We start from the raw sequence: 17,386 nt of genomic DNA, 5'->3' as shown, positions 1-17,386 counted from the left end.
CTCTTACCGCAAAAGTTATGCTATAGGCATTCTACTAGTCTGCGATATTAAGTGCTGCGGCACTATACTTTACTTCGCATATTAAAAACGGGAAGTATATATATAGTACGTAGCTATAAAAAAGGATAAGTCTCTAGCTGTAATATTACTAATAAAGGGTTAAAACTTGTTAAGTTAATCGTTAGAGAATACAGATCGCTTAAATCCTATAGAATAATCGGGTTGCGGATAAGTCTTAGTTATAGGGATAGAGTTATTTTAGCCTTCGTTAACACTTTTAATAGCATATTTAAGGTGTTTAGCACCGCGTATAGCTAAGGACTAAGTAAAAGGAACGATTAACCGAGCGATATCTTAAATAACCTTAGCTTTATTCCTGCCCTATATTATTTCGCAACTATCCTTAAATAGATTATCGCGAAATAATATATTATTAGGAACTAGTTGCTCCCTCTTAAGTAGGGTTTAGTAAAGGTCCTTACTCTCTTTTATAACGCCCTCTTTATTTTTGCCTATATATTTTCCTATAAAGCTACCCTTAGTTTTAAGCAAAATGTTATAACATATATCTTAATATAGCGCACTCTTCTCCTCCCTCGGCTTCTAGTTGCTAGGTATAGTAGAACTAGGTATAATAGAGCTAGGTTACAATAGTTTCCGGCGAAAAAAAGATGACAATTTCTTCCTTATAAGTAGATGGTTTATATTGCTGTCCTTTTTAAAGTATTTCTTAGGCTAACTTCCTTCCTTCCTTTAATAGTTAATTGGATTAAGTTGGGTGTCACTAATAACGCTTACTACCTCCTACCCAATTATATCCTTAATAGTAGCGTCTATAAGAGACGTTCGCGATCGCTTTTAAAGGGGTTCAGCTAAAATATAACTAAGGGGGTCTTTAGCTTCTCGCGGTCACTTTTACTCTTTTAGTTTTAGAGGAGTTTATAAATTCTATAGAAGCTAAGCTTAAGTTAGCTTAATAGTATAATAGGAGGAAAGTAATATACCTCTTTATTAGGAGTGGCGGTTGTTATAGGGAGAGATAGGCGTTTTTATTTAGTGTTCTTATCCTTAGACAGACTCTTCTCTTAGAGTCGTTATATCTCTTATAGGCGTGCGCTTTAGCGAAGAGGCCGTTATACTCCTCTTTTCTTAATACTTTAAAACCGCTTTCTTATTGATAGTTAGCTAAATATAGCCGAATATAAATTGTAAGGGAGTATACCTTAATCTTTTAGCACTAAGGCCTTTCGCCTATATATTTAAGCGGGTAATTATACTTAACCACGGGCCATATTAATTAGAAGGGAGGGAGTAAGAGATATATTTACGTTACCGTTATATTTAGAATAAGTCCGCGGACTAGTAAAGAAAAGGTTAATAAGGAAGGATGTAACTAAAGCTTAGAACTTTTAGGCGTATAAATAACGCGGGTTATACTGGTTAGTATAACCCTATAAGTTATAGCTAAGAAAGATATCAATAACGTAATATATAGGGTTTTGCTTATCCCTGGCCTAGTTAAGAGCACCCGAAATTACTACTATAGCGCTGTTTACTAGTGTTACGGACGCTATAAGTACTATATTACGACTACTTGGAGAAGAGTTAGAAGCGGCCCGTTAAATAATGGACGCACGGTCCCAGATGGACCCCATCAAGCCATATAACGAAGAATGGTAACCAAGGTCACATGACGAGATCTGTTAGATCTGCGAGATCTGTTAGATCTACTACAGATTATATAGATCTTACATACCTCATATAGCGAAGGGATTTCTTAGAAGTTCGGTTATATATTTAAAGGACCACATTCCCTACTCAGATAGTTCTTTCTTTATAGTAATTCTTAGAATATAATTAGAGTTAATCTATTAGGCAACCACTCCACCAGTTATTATTACGTTATTAACTTCCTACAGCACCTATACACCTAGCCCAATAACAAGCCTATTGTAGTGTTACCTACAAGGTTCCGTTACACAATTACTACCTAGTTACGGTCTTAGAAGTCAAATAACATGCCACTAAAAGCAGCTACAACAACGCCATTAACGGCAGCAACGACCTTAGGGTTAGGTAACGATACCAGTATAGCAGATACTAACTCGCAACTAGTTATAGTTGGACAGTTATAGGCGATAGTTAATTAGTTAATAGATAATAATAAGGCACTTAAAAATAGGGTTAATGGAATAGGAGTAGCTAAGGTTAAGTTACCTTTAATTAAACGATTCTCAGGAGAGAGATCAAAGCTTAAAGGATTCCTTACGCAAATGCACTTTAAAGTCACATAGAAAGGAGTAAAGTTAGCGACACTTATGGATCAAGTAGCGTACGCAGGATTATTCCTAACAGGAAGGGCACTTAAATAGTTTAAACCCTATTTTACGGAAATGCAAAATAATAGTATAATAACCACTAATTAGGAAGTACAATATATATTTATAAGTTAAAATAGATTCGCGGAACAATTAACACAAATATTTAGGGACCTAAAAGTAACAATAATAGCAGAAAGGAAGCTTTAGGACCTAACGCAGCGAACCTTAATAATTAAGTACACAACGCAGTTTTAGACGTTGGCTACATAGGTTAAATGGAATAATAGGGCGCTTATGGCACAGTATAAATAAGGACTTAAGGTAAAAGTCTAAGACGTAATTATTCTAATAGAAGATACGGATACCCTTAGGGAATTAATAGATTAAGCGATTAAGATTAACAATAGGATCTTCTAAAGGGAATAGGCTAAGAAAAGCTAGGATAGAGTTCCACAGTTATATAAGGTATAGAGCACGCAATAACTAAAGCTAAATTAGAAATTATAGTATAGCGCAGAGCTAATGGACCTAAGTGGTACTAAAGAAACCTATAAGAGATGGGGGAAATAACTATAGAAACCTAAAAGTTAAGGATTAAGCAATTAAAGAACTAAGAAGTATAGGCTAAACCAAGGATCTTAACAGCAGAAGACGTTTAAGCGGACTTTATAGTAAAAGTAATAGTTTAAAAACGGAGCTTATATAAATTACGGAAAATAGGGTTATTTCGCTAAAGACTATAAAAGTAGTTAGAGCCACTACGCAGTAAAGGAAACTAGACTAGTAGTATGTGACATATACGTATAAAGGGATAATAGTGTACTGCAAGGAATAAAAGAGTGTTTAATTTAAAGTTTTGCGTTTTGTTACAATAATATATACTAAGTTTATAAAGACGCTAAGTACGGCGTAAGCTATTAGCCGTAAGAGCTAGAGTTAAGAGGATTTAAAGGAACTATAGAGTTAGATAAAGAATAAGATCGACTCTACGAGCTAGATTAAGATATTACAGTAACGTGCAGATAAAGATTAGCAACAATAATAATAGAGTTAGAGTACTTATTAATTAATAGCAATAAGGGAAAAAAAGGAACTAACTAGGAGTATTTAAACCTTAATAACGCAATAGATATAGAGACTAAAAACCGCTATAGAGCAAGGTTTAGTAACGGGTATTATAATACCGTTAGATACGGCATCTATCGCTTTATAAGACGGAAGGAGTAATATTTATAGACGATTAAGCAAGCAGACGACTACTAGTGCTAGCTTACTACTTAAAAAAGGCAAAAGGCTAAAGGCTTAAGATTCTTAAGATAAGATAAAAGACGACTAAGATTCTTAAAACGAGATAAGGTACGCTTAGGGACCCATAATAGACAATAACCGATAGAGTAGAGCAACGGCTTAGTTTAGTAATATATAAATGAGCTTAGGACAAAGTTTTCTAAAGGCATAAGATTCTTAAAGTAAGATAAGTAAGATTTAAGACTCTTAAGATAAGATAAGAACACTAGTAAAGCCTAGTTAGACTAAGGCTAGAGCACAGCTTAAGAAAGAAGTAGGCTTAGGATTAAAGAATCTAAGGGACTAAGAATTTAGAGTACGAATAAGGACACCCATAAGTAAGAGGCAAGAAGCTTCGCCACAGATTAGGGAATCTGCAGTATAAATAGTAGTTAGACTAAGAGATAGGTACATAGACCTAGAAGACTTACTAGGGGAATATAGTGTTCAGCCTAAAGATCAAAAAGTTAATACTATGATTAAGAAGTAAGAAAACTTTAAGGATCTAATTGCAAGACGTAAATAATAAGAAACTATAGATAAATTTAGAGCAAGAATCCTCGCATAGTAAGAATAGAAACTAGGTATAAGCCGTACACGGAATAGAGTACTAGTATAAAGGATTACTAATAGACCAAAAGCAGGCACGCTAAAAGCTAAGCGGCTTACCAAACTGGAGAATAAAGAGGATCTAGGGATTTTAATTAAATTCGAGGAATGGCATATAAAGGGCTGTTATAACGCAGTAATAAGAAGATACTTCCTTACGGATAGACCGTATACACTCCAATAGCTATACTAAAGGTAGTATAGGCAAAGACACAACAATAAGTAAGAAGATTTCTATATATAGTTGGACGAGAAAGTTATCTAGGACCACCTAATTACGGAAAAAGCAATAAATTATATTAAGGGAGCCTTAATTATAACATTAAAGGATCTAAAGGAATGATTAGAGGACTAAAAAAGCGAAAGACGTATCTTAGTACCTGTAAATAAAGTTATAACGATTAGATTAATATAACAGAGGTTTAAACTTAAGGATAAAGATAAGTTAAGAGTTAACCTAAAGCACCTAGCATACTATACGCTATTATAGATTGTATATATAGACGACATATACGAAATATATAAAAATCCAAAAGAAAAGAACCGGAAATACCTTATAGGGATATATTAGGCGCTAAATAAGCAATAGTATAGGAATGCCAAGTACATACACAGCTGGTATTTAGTAGAAGTTTAAGAGTTAGAAGACTTAATACTTTAGCCAAAAAGATTCCTTACGGAAGAATACCTAGATGGATAATAGTGGTGGGAATATCTAGAGAATATATGTCTATAGTATATTGAGGATAAAAAGCGAATAAAGTATTAGCTAAAGAATAAGTCAAGTATATAAGGATCTAGCAGCTAATAGTTAGGAAAACTAGAGGCTTATAGGACTAGAGGGAGCTAGTAGTAGGACCTTAGACCCTTAAAGGAATTTAAGAATAACACCTAAATTTACGAGTTAAATAGCAAGATTAACAGTTCGAAGTATTAATAGATAGTGGAGCAATAAGGAACTATATCTCACTAGTAGTAGTTAAAAGGATAGGGCTACCGCATAGATAGAAGGAGCACCTATATCCACTAGTTATAATTTTAGGAGATCCGATAGCCTATAGAGAAGGCATTATTAATCTTAAAATAGGACCTATTTAGATAACCATTAAAAGGAGGTAGATTGAAATGTCCTTTAATATATTACTATTAGGGAATAATAAGGCAGTGTTAGGAATGCCTTAGTTACAGAAATACAATCTAAAGATTGATTAGGTTATAGGTCAGGTTAATATTAAAAATACTTAATGCCGTAAAATGTAATAATAAGCTAAGATAGTATAGTACTAAGTAGGGGCAACCTATAAGGAAACAGATAAAGGACTAAGTTATATACTAAAGAGATACTATAAGTACGGTAAGAAACTATAGTCACTAGAAAGTAAAAAGCTATTAGAGTATATAGCATGGGACTATAAAATAGAATTAGAACTAGGAGTAAGTCTAAGGTTCTTTCTAATCTATAAGCTTACTAAAGAAGAAGGGAGAGCACTAAAAGAGTTTATCTAGGAGAACTTATAAAAGGGATATATTAGACCATTATAGTTATTAGTAGGTTATCCAGTACTATTTATACCAAAAAAAAAACGGAAAACTTAGGCTATGCATTAACTACAGATAGTTAAATAGCATTACTAGAAAGGATAGGTATTCTTTACCCTTAATTAGCGAAATCTAAGACAGGATTAGTAATGCGTAAATCTTTACAAAGATAGATCTAAGATAGGTGTACTATTAGATCAGAATTAAGGAAGGCGACGAATAGAAGGCAGCCTTTAGGTCAAAGGAAGGACTATATAAACTATTAGTAATGCAGTTTAGGCTTATAAATGTACTAGTAATATTCTAGAAACGTATTAACAATATATTAAGAGAATACTTAGATGAATTTGTTATAGTATATCTTAATATTATTATTATCTACTTAATAAGTAAGGAAGAATACGGAGAATACGTTAAATGGGCCTTAAAGAGACTACACAAGGAATAGATGCTAGTAGTAATTAAGAAATACAAGTTCTTTACCAGGAAGATAGATTTTGTTAGATTTATTATTAAACTAGGCTAACTTAGTATAGATCTAAAAAAGATCAAGGCTATAGTAAATTAGCAAGAACTAGAGAACGTTACGCAGTTAAGATTGTTTTTAGGGGTTTGCAATTACTATAGAAGGTTTATAGCTTAATAGTTAAAGAATATTAAGCCATTTATAAGGCTAATAAGGAAAGAAGAACCTTAGATATAGGGAGAAGAATAGAGGAAACTATTTAAGGAGGTTAAGGAGTTATTTACTTAAGACCTAATTCTTAAAATCTACTAACTAAAACTAGAGATAGTGGTCGAAACGGATATATTAGACTTTACACTAAGGGTATGCTTTCTATAGAAATATAAAGACGGATAGCACCCAGTAGCATACTATAGTCGGAAGATAACACTACTAGAACTAAACTATAATATCTATAACAAGGAATTATTAGGTATAGTTATAGCACTTTAAAAATAGAGAGCATTCTTATAAGGCACAGAAAAGCTATTTATAGTTAAGACGGATTATAAAAACCTAACGGGGTTCCTAATAACAAAAGAACTTAACTAAAAATAGGTTAGATAGGCGGAAATGCTTACAGAATACTATTTCGAAATTTAGTATACTAAGGGTACAGATAATACATAAGCAGATGCTCTAACATCAGGATTTTTTTTTTGTGGCAGGTTGTCGCGTTTTGTTGCGGTTTGCGGCAAAATGTACAAACTGTACGATCGCGGCGGTCGTATATGGTCGCGCCAGAGCCTCTGCGTTTTGCGGCAACCNNNANAGAGTTTACAGCAACCTGCGCAAAGCCTATATATAACCTTTNTATTTTATATATTTTATATATTTTATATATTTTGCATATTTTGCATATTTTATATATTTCGCATATTTTGTATAATTTATACATTTTATATATTTTGTATATTTTGTATATTTTATATATCTGCCTATCTACCTACCTACTTACCTGCCTATGCCTACCTGTCTATGCCTACCCGTCTATACCTACCCGTTTACATCTGCCTACCTATTTACATCTACCTACCTATTAGTATCTGCCTACCCGTTAGTATCTACCTACCCGTTAGTATCTGCCTACCTATTAGCATCTGCATACCCGTTAGCATCTACCTATCTATATCTACCTACCTGTCTGCATCTACTTACCTATTTATATTTGCCTATATAGGCGTTCGCTGGCTATACGTTTAAACGGTAATTGTTTGGGGTGCCTCCCTAGGTAGGGAGGATGTAAGGAAGCAAGGGTAAAAAATAAGGTGGCTACCTAGGTGTATATAGGGGGTATACTTGGCAGAGGCACGTGCAGAGCTTCGTGCAGAGCTTTGGTGGAGCTCCATGCAGAGCTTTGAAGGGAGCTCCGTGCAGAGCTTCGAGGGAGCTCCGTGCAGAGCTTTGGTGGAGCTCCGTGCAGAGCTTTGGTGGAGCTCCATGCAGAGCTTTGAGGGAGCTCCGTGCAGAGCTTCGAGGGAGCTCCGTGCAGAGCTTTGAGGGAGCTCTACACGGAGCTCCACCAAAGGCTCCACCAGAAGCTTTGCCAGAAGCTTTGCCAGAAGCTCTACATAAAGCTTTACTAGAGACTCTACACGAAGCTCTGCCAGAGGCTCTCTTACGAAGCCCTCTCAAAGCTCTACACGAAGTTCTGTCAACTAAAGCTGTGCACGGAGCTCCACCAAAGCCCTGCACGGAGCTCCACCAAAGCTCTGCACGGAGCTCCACAAAGCTCTGCACGGAGCTCCACCAAAGCTCTGCACGGAGCTCCACCAAAGCTCTGCACGGAGCTCCCACCAAAGCTTTGCACGGAACTCCACCAAAGCTCTGCACGGAGCTCCACCAAAGCTCTGCACGGAGCTCCACTAAAGCTTTGCGTAGAGCTTTGTGCGCAAAGCTTCGCAGAGCTTCGTGTAGAGCTTCGCGCAGAGCTTCGTGTAGAAGCTTCGCACAGAGCTTTGTGCAGAGCCTCGTGCAGAGCTTCGTGTAGAGCCCTCGTGCAGAGCTTCGTGTAGAGCTTCGTGCAGAGCTTCGTGTAAGAGCTTCGTGGCAGAGCTTCGTGTAGGGCTTCGTGCAGAGCTTCGTGTAGGGCTTCGTGTAGGGCTTCGTGTAGGGCTTCGTGTAGGGCTTCGTGTAGAGCTTCGTGTAGAGCTTCGTGTAGAGCTTCGTGTAGAGCTTCGTGCAGAGCTTCGTGCAGAGCTTCGTGCAGAGCTTCGTGCAGAGCTTCGTGCAGAGCTTCGTGCAGAGCTTCGTACAGAGCCTCTGTACGCAGAGCTTCGTGTAGAGCCTCGTGTGGAGCCTCGTGTGGAGCTTCGTGCAGAGCTTCGTGCAGCTTTATGGTATTTTTATTGCAGCTAAAAATTAGGGTCTGCTTAACTAGTAATTTACGGCAATTTACATAAGTAGCCTGTGTGTTTATAGCAATTTACACTAACTTATACAAGTAGCCTGTGTATTTATAGCAATTTGCAGCAATTTACACGAGTAGCCTGCGTGTTTGTAGCAATTTGTAGCAATTTACACGAGTAGCCTACGTGTTTGTAGCAAATTGCTGCAAGTTGCCGCAAATCGCTAAAATCGCGACTTACGCAGGTTTTGCAGACCCTGATTTTCGCTTGCGACAACGTGCCTAAAAAAAATTTCCTAATGAAGTAGAAAGGCTAAACTACAAAATAATAAAAAGCCATTAGGGGCTTTACTGCGAAAGGACACAGACGGATTAATTAGATACAATTATCCAAAAATCGCAGCAATAAGAGAAATTAGCCAAAATAAATTATTAGAGAGTGACTAGTTACAAAAAATCCGAGATATATAAGAAGAGGATCCGAATTTAGAGTAGTATAAAAACTAAGAAGCAATATATGTGCCTAGGAGTATTATAAAAGAGTTTATTAAGTTATTCTATAGGGGATTAACTTAAGGACACAATAGAGCTATAGGCTTAGTGTTAAGACTCTAAGAGGAGTACATTATTAATAAAATCTAAGGACTAGTAAAGTAAGTTATAAAGGAATATCTAAATTGCTAAAGAAATAAACTAGCAAGATATAAGCTATATAGAGGGCTATAACCTATTAAAATACTAGAAAGACTATAGGAGGTTATATTATAGGACTTTATTATAAAGTTGCTAAAGTTAAGAGATCCTATTACCGGACAAGATTATAACACAATCTTAGTAATAGTAGATAAGCTAACGAAGTGGGGATACTTTATAGCATATATAGAAGAAATCTTAGTAAAAGATATCGCTAGAATCTATATTAAAGAAGTGTTTATAAGATATAGAGCATTAAGTAAGATTATATTAGATAGGGATTTAAGATTTATAGCAGTATTTTAGGAGGTATTCTTAGCAGAATAAGGAGTTTAAGCAGCAACTTTTACCGTATATTATCCGCAGACGGATAGGTAAATAAAAAGATTAAATTAGACACTAGAACAGTATCTAAGACACTATATTAATTATGCACAGAATAATTAGGCATTATTACTACTAGTAGTATAGTTCATATATAATGCGACGCCCTAAGAAGGAATGGGAATATCACTATTTAAGGCGAATTACGGATATAAGCTAAGAATATTATTATTGCCATAATAAGCAAAGAAAATAAGTAGTAGAGCTAAGCAAAGAATGGAAACACTAATAAATCTTTATATAAACCTTATAGAAATAGCAAAGGTAGTACAGTAAAGAATGAAAAAGTACTACGACACTAAGAGATCTAAGGGACTAGATCTTAAGGAGGAAGATAAAGTATAGCTACTATATAAAAATTTTAAAAGCTAATAACTAAGCAAGAAGCTAGATTACGTTAAACTAGGACCTTTTAAAATTAAGAAAAAGATTTCATTAGTTATATTTAAGTTAAACCTACCAGCCAAAATGAAGATCTACCCTATATAGTATATCGTAATACTAGAGCCAGTATATAGGAATATTAAGCTACTAGTTTACGAAGCAGACATATACAAAGGATAAGAAGAGGATAAGTGGTAAGTTTTAAGGGTTATTAGTTATAAGGATATTAATAACGAAATATAGTACGAAGTAAAGTAGATAGGCTATAACAAAACTACCTAGGAGCTACTAGAAAATTTAAAGAACGCTATAGAAAAGGTACAGGAGTATTAGAAGAAAAAAGGTTAGGCAGTATTAATAAAGAAGGATCGCCAAAGAACGAACCACTTAAGGGGGACATAGGAGGAATGATTGCTGAACTACTTAGAGTTATTTCCTTCCCTATTAGAAGAGAATCCGTTCTTTTATTACTAAGTTCCTATAAACCTTATTCTATAAGTTTCCACTCCTTTAAATAAACCTTCTTACGAACGCGTTAAAGATATTAAACTTTTATAAAGGCGGACTGCTAAGCCTTAAGAGTATAAGCAGATTCTTTAGATCGACAATAGGCTTCCGCTAGCGCTACGGTAAGATTACCCTTAAGTTTTTCCGCCTCGGATTAAATACGAGACCCTAAGACAGATCAACTAAGGAATAAGGCGGCTCTTTAGAAGGATTAAGTGTGTATATTTAGCATTAGACACGGAATAAACGTCACAAAATAATCACATATTTGCTCGCGTACACTCGGCACAGGAGGACGGCTATTAACTGGTAGGGACCGCGATTATAACGCAAACTAGCCCCTTCTCCAAATAATAAGAATAAGAAGGTATAACTTTACCGACTCTAAGAATTAAGGACGCTATAAGTTTACAATAAGCGGTAGAGGAAGGAGCCTTAGGCATAATAAGCAATGTAAAAGAAAGTTAAATTAATTAGAAAGACATTATACCTCTAATAAATAACCTAGAGATGCTAGGTATCTTTAAGGACGAAGATAAAAAGGAGGGAGATAGTATTACGGACGCTATAAGTACTATATTACGACTACTTAGAGAAGAGTTAAAAGCGGCCTATTAGATAATGGACGTACGGTCCTAGATAGACCCTATTAAGCCATGTGACGAGGAATAGTAACTAAGGTCACATGACGAGATCTGTTAGATCTGCGAGATCTGTTAGATCTGCTATAGATTATATAGATCTTACGTACCTTACGTAGCAAAGGGATTTTTTAGAAGTTCGGTTATATATTTAAAGGACCACGTTCCCTACTTACATAGTTCTCTCTTTATAGTAATTCTTAGAATACAATTAGAGTTAATCTGTTGGGTAACCACTCTACCGGTTATTATTACGTTGTTGACTTCCTATAGCACCTACACACCTAGCCCAATAACGAGCCTATTGTAGTGTTACCTACAAGGTTCCGTTACAACTAGAGAGTAGCCAAGTCTATTTAAACTAAGAAGTCTAAAAATAGTTCCCTTAAAAGGCGCCCACCGTCCAGTATATAAAGGTAATACTTTTATAGCTAATAACGGTACAACGTAAGTTAAGTTTAAAACTATTTAAGGTAAACCCTCTAGAATTCGGTATTATTGTATAGGATACGGTTATTTATAAAGACAAACCAATCCAGTATAAAGCTGGCGTAGTAGCCCTATTCGCTTACTGGCTAATTAGGGATTTATTTAGATATAGTTTAAAGCTTTAGGCTAAAAGATGTAAAAAATCCTAGTAGAAAGAACGCCTATGTAACACTAATAAGTGCACGGACGTATAGATAATTTAGTAGCTATAAGGAGATAAGAAGTAGTCGTAACCTATTATATAAAGTTATTTTTCTATACTAATATTATACCGTCTTATAAGTTTAAGGGTTTTACCCTTATAGCTGTAAATGCGGCCGCAAATAATATATTAACTCCTCTGTAGAATTCTTTATAAATTTTAATAGGAATGGTTATATATATTTTTTAAGAATATATTAACTCCCTTTAATGGTCTAGTGCCTGCGGAATTGTATTGTTTATATTAAAACTAGTAAGCTTTCTTATCCTATAGATTTCTAATCCTTCCGTATAAAATTATAACTCTCTCTTAGTATGTAGAGATTAGTACTATCTAATCTAGTCCCTATATTCTTTACCTAATAGTGCTTATATAATTCTGCACTACTTGCTTAACTTAAAAAAGGGCCTATTACTATCTAATCTAACCTCCTTATCCTTTATTAACCGTATTTATATTGATCTGCTTACTTAGTCTAACTTCTAAAAACTAGAACTGTCTAATTTGGCCCCTATATTAAAGCTCCCGCGTATTTTAGAACGCCTTTAGTCTAGTATATCTTAATTATAGAACCTAGCTAGATATTCTGCGTGCTAGGGAGGCCCTCTACTACTAGGCGGCCAGTCCTTAAAGAAATCGATTTTATATAGCTGTCCGGTTACGACCTTATACGTTATAGCGCCAAAGTGTATAAATTAAGTAGCCGGCGTCGTCGGCGCTAAATACACTTTTTATAAGTCCTATAGTAGCTATCTAGCTAGCCGGATTGCTAAAAGTTAGGCGGTATACTTTTACCACAAAAGTTTTCGATCTTTAAGCCTAAAACCTGCCCTTATAGTATTAGATAAATCCATACTTTTATATAAGGGCGATATAGAATAGCTAGTATTATCTAATCTAAGCCTTTACTCCTTTTTTGAGTCCATTTCCGTATTAATCTTTTAAGAAGGTATAAGTTAGTGAAAGCTTACTTAATACAATTTAAGCCCCTTTATCCGCCGTACTGTTTTCGTATAACTCTGGTCTTTTTAGTTAATTTATAAATTCTACCTAATTTAAGCCCCTTATGCTCTACCAAACCGTAGGTTAGCTTAATCCTCTTAACTTTATAAAGGCTAGCACCATCTAATAATATCTAAACGCTCTCCGCTTTATAGGATCCTGCCCTACTCGCTAAGGTTAAGGTATACCACCACCATATAATCTAGTTAGATTCCCGTAGTTTCATCTAGTATACTTATATAAAGTCGCCTAAGTAGATAAACTTCCGGAAACTAGAGCTATCTAATCCTACCTTAACGTTTATAATTAAAGCCACGTTTATATAAGCCGGCTTCACTCGGTTAAGCCTATGCAAGGATATTACTAAGCCATTCCCCTTAGCTTTACGCTAGTAGTCCAGCCTAAAAGAGCTATAATTCGTTAAATCTAACCCTAGCGTCGTCCGCTATCGGTACTCGCATAAATTTACCCCACTTAATTAACTTCTAGATACCAGACTTGTCCAATCTAGTCCACCTATAAACGCTTACACTATTAATCTAACCCCCTTATTCTACATTAGGCCGTCTCTATATAATACTATCCCCCTTACTATAGCTCCCTTACGCTCCTTAGAGCTATACCCACCTTAAATCTACGCCGCTTTACTAACCAGTTAAGGTTAGCACTGTCTTATCTATATCAGCTATGCCTACCCCACTCGCTTAGACGGTGGGGGCCCACTAATATAACCCCTCTGCTCTAGATTAGGCCGTATCTATATAATAATCTACGTAACTTAGGCTAAACCTAGCTAATACTATCTAATCCGGTTTGCTCTTTACCGAGCTATACCCCTATAAGCCTACGCCGCACAGTCTAACTAAGGAGCATTTAAGTTTATACTAGGTAAAGCGGGTTTATTAGATCTCTGCTTTAACCTATACCCTAGTCTACTACTAAAGCATCTAAAGGCCCTACCTAAACTAATTGTTCTAGCTATTTGTGTTATAGGTTTATTTAAAAGTACGTATAAATTCTTCGGCTAATTACCTTACGGTTTTGTAGTTATAAGTGGTATATATAAAGGGGAAAACTATATAGTTATTAGCCAGAAGTTAACACGGAAATACTACTAAAACACTTAAAAGAATAAAACAATATTTAATAAGGAACATTTCGTACTATATAGCTATTTTAAATAATCTTAATAATAATAATTGCGGCATAACAACCTGAAATCTAAAGCTGGACATAACTTAAGCTGAAGTCGTTAGTTGTTAAATACGTCAGCAATAGGTTTTAAGGGGTGGCTAAGTCTAAGGCAGCAGTCTTGGCCGAAATTTTAGCTCGAGGCGATATTGGGTATCTTTAGCCGATTCCCAAATTTAGGCCCCGAGGGCCCAGAACTAGGCACCCCTTGCGTGCTTAGGGCGTGCTTAGGGCTACTTACCCTCGGCTTAGGTTAAAGCGGCGGCTGCTTAGGTCTAAAGACGGAAATAGATCTTAGTGAGGGGAGTTTTTGTTAAAGACTATAGCGGTAAGAAGGAGTGCATTTGATATAGACTTTGTAGAAGAATCTAAAGAGGATACCTCCGCTACTAAAGGTCTAAAAGGGAAAAGGAAAAGCTTACCTTATAGCCGAAAAAGGGCAGGGACAAATTTAATTAAAGAAGAGACGTCTTTTTCTAAAAGATCGAAGAACCTTAAATGCCTGGCATACAATATAAGGGGGCATACTCTTCCTAACTGTTAGTACCTATTTGAGTGTAAAAGGCCTAAGGGATTTAAAGCCGTAGGTATATATATAAAAAGGGTACTTATAAAGGTAAAGCAGGATAAGAATCTAGCTGCCTAAGTAAAATAACTTAAGCTTAAGGAAACTAATAAAGCTTAATAATAATAGGACGAAAGTTAGAAGACAGTTAAGATTAAAGGAGAAGCTAATGCAATATTCCTAAAATCGTACTACACCGGTTAACTCTATCCACTAAAGCTATTAACTATTCTTAACTTAGGAACTACTCTCTATATCTTTAATAACCTCTCTCATTTCTATAACTTTAGGAAAGCTTTAAGATACAAATACATTATCGCCGGTAGCTTAGAAGTGCCTATACTAGGCTATAGTAATATTACTATCTAAGTTACAAAACTAGATAAGAGTAAGGGAATCCTATATCTTAAGGACGTTGCCTTTTATACGGACTTTAATATAAACCTAGTATCGTTCCGTCTACTTTGAAAACAAAAATACTACTAAAACAATAAAGGAGACAACAATCTTCTGGTTTGGAAGAACGATACAATCCTATATTAAATGGAAGAACGTTACGGACAATAGACTATTAAATACGTTTAATTAGGAAGCTTAAAATCCGCATTTAATATTAGCCGTCTGCCGCGCCGTTAACGGAAGCGGATATCGTTAAGAGACGCTTATCCAGATTTAAAAGGTAATATATGTTTATAGTATCTGCGTCTAGGTCATCTAGGACCTATAAGCCTTTACTATTTAGGTCTTAACGCCCTAGGAGTTAAGCTTTAAGGCCTAAAGATAATAGAATATTAATACTATAGTCTTGCCAAAATCAAGCGTTAGGTCTTAAGAAGGTTCTTAAAACAGAAAATTAATAAACCCTATTTTAACCTCTATATCAACTAGACAGACCTTAAGGAAGCGTATACTGGTTTTGTACGAGTTATACTTATCTACAATACCTTCTTAGGAAGAACCTTCCTATATTTTATAATAACGCATAGTAAGGAGAAGGAGAACCCTTAAATGGCTACGGACTTAAGGGATTACATTTAAGCCTTCGGCGCCATATACCTAAGCTTAGAACGGTACCGCCGAACGCTTAAAAGGTGTAATTATTAAAAGAGTACAAGCAATAAGAATTGCTGCTAATCTACCTTATAACCTATAGAACGAGATAGTCAACTATATAGTCTACCTTTAAGATCAAACGCCACGGGAAAGCAACGGTTGGAAATCGCTATATAAGAGGTTCTATACCTTCCTAGCAAATAAGAGATTAAGAAAGCCATAACTGGCGTACCTAAAAGCCTACGGCTGTAGGGCGTACACGATAACGTTAGACGCTTAGCTAAAGAAGAAAAGGCTAAGCAAGTTAGATTTGTAAGCCCATATTAGCTACCTTATTGGATATAACTCTACCAATATTTACAGGATCTAGATCCCATATAAGGGTATTGTCATCTCTACTAGGGACGTTATCTTTGATAAAAAGACGTTCTTTAATAGTAAGCGAACGGATATCTTAAAGAACCTACACGCTGAATTAGACACGCTAATTAAGAAGATTTAACTCCCTAATACCCTAACCAAAAATAAGGTTCTTCTGGAAGATAATAAAGAAGTATTTAAACCGTTAATTTAAGAGGAAGATAACGTTAATAAGCTAGTTTAAGCCTTTAATAAGTTAGTAGATCTTAAGCTTGCAAGAGCTCTTAAAGATACGTATTATACGCCACCTCCAACAAAAGAAGACGAAGAATCTCTATGTGCCTTTTACGTCAAGTATCTTACGAAGTTAGATATATAAGATACTAATTAAGACGTTGCTTATCAAGCAGGAGATACGTTTATTACTTAGGGGGTATTTAATAACTCGGTTAAAGACTCGTTTGAGGAAGCCTGTAATCGTAGGTTTAAAGACTTTATTACTGAAAGGATTACTTCAGCCTATTATGGCGCCTTCTTAGCAGGAAGGAAGTTTAACCTTAATAGTCGACTTAATAACAATAAGCTAAAATTAGGCAGAATACGTAATGTTAGACTATATAGGAAGAACTTACCTCCGCCACCTCAGTCGATCCGCGACCTTAATACGCATCCTCTTCGAGATTAGTTCCAAGAGGCTTAACGAATCTATCTTTAATCTTATTATTAAATAAGGTCGTTTTAAGAAACAGATAAAAAGTACGTAAAGGGATAGCAGGTTCTTAGCTTAATGTAGATCTTCGTCTATAAGACGGACAAGCACGGATTCCTTCAGAAATGTAAGGCACGTGTAGTAGTATACGGAAATCAATAGGCCCCAGGAGACCTACCTATAAGAGCTACTATATTAGCTAGTACAACCTTCTAAACCCTTATGGCAATCACCGCAAAATTTGACCTAGAGACGATATAGATAGATGCAGTTAATGCATTTATTCATTGCAATCTTAACGAGGTTGTTTATATAAAGCTACCGCCAGGGTTTAATAAAGGAAAGATGGACAAAGTACTGCGCTTAAGAAAAGCCCTTTACGGACTACGACGATCCCCTCTATTATAGTAGAAGAATCTTACAAGCTCGTTAAACGAATTGGGTTTTAAAGAGGTCCCTTAAAAGCCGTGCGTTATGCTAAAAGGAGGAATAGTCGTCTTCTTCTACGTCGACGATATTGTCTTTTGCTACCAAAAGATAGATAAAAAGAAAGCTTAAGAAGCAATTAAGGAGCTAAGTAAGGAATACTAGATAAGTA

This window comes from Cenococcum geophilum (genome assembly GCF_001692895.1).
Source record: "Cenococcum geophilum 1.58 unplaced genomic scaffold K441scaffold_44, whole genome shotgun sequence".
Classification (NCBI taxonomy): Eukaryota; Fungi; Ascomycota; class Dothideomycetes; order Gloniales; family Gloniaceae; genus Cenococcum; species Cenococcum geophilum.
The sequence above is the reverse complement of the archived record's forward strand: the minus strand, read 5'-3'. Positions refer to the sequence as shown.